Raw genomic sequence first — 3,668 nt, 5'->3', positions numbered from 1 at the left:
ATATATATATATATATATATATATATATATATATATATACATGTATATATATAAACATTATCGATACCACATTCTTACTGTGTTTTATTTGTGTGCTCCTTAGCTGCGGGATCACCAGGGGAAATGCCCTATATTGTGCTATGTACACACACATAGACACTCAAAGATATAGCTGTAACTTTATCTGTAATGTTCTACTTGTTTTAGTCTTTGGACCGTACCATTTATTTTAAAACCGAGTACTTATTTCCACCAAATGGAAACATTTCTTTCAAAATTATTATGATCAATGGCTTCCTTTTGAAGATAGTTGCCCATGGGGTAACTGTACCCCCTCCATGTGAACACAATACTGCTCGGGTACAAGAGTTGTCCCAAACTCCTCTCCAATAGAACCTGCTTTCCACTGGTGAGAAACTGTGTCGTCTTTATGACTGAACAAGTTACTTTGGCCTCCGGAATGTTTAGTCCTTGTTGGAGTGCGATGGCTTGTGTACTTCAATGATCCTGATAAATATGCCAGCGAAGAGCAAGCTGCTGGAAGGACCCTTCATGTCGGTCAGGTCAAAAGATAGAGGTTTGACTAATATGGATCACCTCTTTCCAGAGATGAAAATGTATTTGCGAATGACTAACATCTCTATCTTAAATAAGACACAGAAGCATCGATGATAATTCAAAACCAACAAGACCTGAGAGGGGAATGCCTTCCTATAGGGAAACATGACTGAAGAAGTAGCCCTGATACAACCCAGAGTCGGGAACAGTAAAAAAAAGTCGTCCATAGCCTATACTCCAAAGAGAGCGAAGGGCTGGCTTAAGTTGTCCCTAGCAAGTCACTTTGGATTTGAACAAAAGCTATTTTGTTTTCCTGACGCTTTAGCATTTCTGTTCCATGAAACTAATAATGGTTTTCAGTAGGTGCACAAAAGAAAAACAAATTAAATTGACCATAACAACTTATTTTAACCATTCTGGAAAGGTGGAAAGCAAAGTAGACCTTGTTGATTTTGAACCCACAACGCTAATGTTAGTAACTAAATATCACCAAGCATTTCGCTCGTCAGTGTACAGATTCTGTCATTTCTCGAAAATAGTATAAAGTATTTAATGCGGCGTTCTATTGTTTTCTGTAATTCGAACCGCCTCCAGTTATTAAACAACTAGCTAATAAATAGCTTACTTTATTTGCCACTGAACATGATGTCAACTCTTTGTAAGTTAATTTCTTTAAATAGCGAGAGAGGGAAAAAGAGAGAGAGCGGGATAAAGGGAATAAGAGGGAGGGAATGTTGCTTTATAAGAGATTTATAAGTGACCAGGATTTTATGTGATGACCTTTTCGCCATTAAAAGATTAAAAAGGTGTAAGCAAGAATTTGAAAACCACAAAATATCTCTTGAATATTTTTAATATCTTGAATATCTTCGAAGGCGTCGATAACGATTGCGACAATGAGAGCGATGAAGTTTGTGGAAGTGTTCTTGCTGTTTGGACTTAGTTTAGCTTTAATCTAGTGAAAAAATATCAAATACACACAGATAAAGCTGTGTAGTGGACAAGTTTTTTTTTTTCCGCAAGAAAACCTCGTTCTTTCGGGTTCGATTCCACTGCGTGTATCGGTGGGTTGGCTAATACGTTCGGAGTCAAAGTTTGACGGAAATTGTGCAGGAACTAGCTGCCCGCGCACGCACACTCCCTACCTCCTCTCTATTTCTCTCTTTCTCTTTCCCTCTTTCAGGCACATACACGCACACATGCACACCCGCGCGCGCATACACTTCGCACGAAAATATATTTATATACTTTTAAAATATTAATTATTATAATAGCCGATATTAAGGAGACGAGCAGGCGGTGAGCTGGCAGAATCGTTAACACAGTGGGCAAAATGCTTCGCGTCCGTTTTTACGTTCTGAGACCAAATTCCGTCGTGGCCATCTTTCTCTTTCATCCTTTTGGGGTCAATAAAGTAAGTACTAATTGGACACTGACATCGATTAAATCTACTCATCCCTACCCCGCGATAGCTGACCTTGTGCCAGAATTTGAAACCAATATCAAGGGAGCGGATTAGTAGAATCGCTACCTAGCCCGACAAAATGCTCTTTACGTTGCGTGTTCAAATGCCACCGGGGTTGATAGTGTTTTTCATCCTTTCGGGGTCGATAAAATAAATATCAATTGAGCACTGGGTCGATGCAATTGACTGCTCCCAATAATCAATTTCATGGCTTGTTCTTCTAACCGAAACTGATAATAGCTGATATTTTTGAGGCTTAAATAATGAATTTGTAGAGTACTTTGATGCCAGGCATTACTCTATTGGCTACTGTATTGTTTCAGTAAACGTTGGTGTTGTTGTTTCTGCCTTGCAAGTTCACTCTGATTGAGCAGACCTATGATGAAAGGCACTCCATTTGTGACAATCCAATATATTTTATATATATATAAAACTTTCTTCCCAGACAAATGTCATGCTCTGAATATAATTTACATAAAACTCACAACTTTTACCAGTCAATCACCCCAAACCCTCACTCCTCTCTCCGACACTCTCTTTATTTCTGTCTTTCCTCTGAGCACTTATCCAACGTCTCTCTTTACACCTCTTTATTCCCCACTCTGTTCCTCACTATCTTACTTCCTACTCCGAAATACACACACACACTCTCTCTCTCTCTCTCTCTCTCTCCTTCTTTCTCTCTCTCCTTCTTTCTCTCTCTCTCTCTCTCTCTCGCTCTCTCTCTCTCTCTCTCTCTCGCATTAGTAGATTCTATTCGTATTCACTTTTCCTCTTTGTTGAAGTTATAACATAGACTGGGAGAAAAAAAGCAGATAAAGAAAGCAAAAAGTAATAAAGAGGGTGAGAAAACGGGCGGAGTAAGAGGGAGAGAGAGGAAATATAGAGAAAGAAAGTGCCCTTTCTTTTGTTCTAGTCATTAGACTGCGGCCATGCTGGGGCATCGCATTGAAGAATTTTTAATGAAATAAATCGACCCCTGCACTTATTTAAAGTCTGGTACATATTCTATCAGTCTCTTAAGCTGAACTAATAAACTACAGGAACATAAACACACCAACACCGGTTGTCAAATGGTAGTGGTGGACAAACACAGAAATACACACGCACATATACGATGGGCTTCTTTACAGCTTCCGTCAACCAAATCTACTCACAAGGCTTTGATCGGCCCGGGGCTATAGTAGAAGACACTTGCCGGGCTTGCACCCGGAACCATGTGGTTGAAAAGCAAACTTCTAACCACACAGTCACGCCTGAGACTTTCTCAATGTTTTCTCTATCAATTGTATTCTCTTTTATTTCTGTCCTTACCACTTACCTCACCATCCTCTTTCTCTCACTCCCCATTCCCTCCTGCCTCGTTCACTTTTTTTTTTACTTTCCTCGCCTACAATGTCTTTATTTCTTTTGCCTTACCCTACTATTCCACCCCTCTTTTTATTCTCATGTCAGCATTGACTTCATAGTATATGAATTAACTGTTTTTATATCTAACTATTAATTTAATGCGCCACGTACACGACGATGGCGACACGCAAATTTATGACCACTTTAGATATATACATATAACAGCAGTATGCACACGCGCGTACACATATAAACACTCGCACAAACACACATATACAACTATATATATATATAT

General features: G+C 39.1%; 1 protein-coding gene across 3 annotated transcripts in view; it reads left to right on the top strand.

Annotated features, from left to right (window-relative positions):
- LOC106875683 (transcription factor hamlet) overlaps positions 1 to 3,668 on the top strand; it is a 240,794-nt gene that overhangs the window by 202,078 nt on the left and 35,048 nt on the right. The window lies entirely within an intron of this gene.

The sequence above is a fragment of the Octopus bimaculoides genome, chromosome 1 (assembly GCF_001194135.2).
Source record: "Octopus bimaculoides isolate UCB-OBI-ISO-001 chromosome 1, ASM119413v2, whole genome shotgun sequence".
Lineage (NCBI taxonomy): Eukaryota > Metazoa > Mollusca > Cephalopoda > Octopoda > Octopodidae > Octopus > Octopus bimaculoides.
This window is presented reverse-complemented; position numbering and strand designations above follow the sequence as displayed.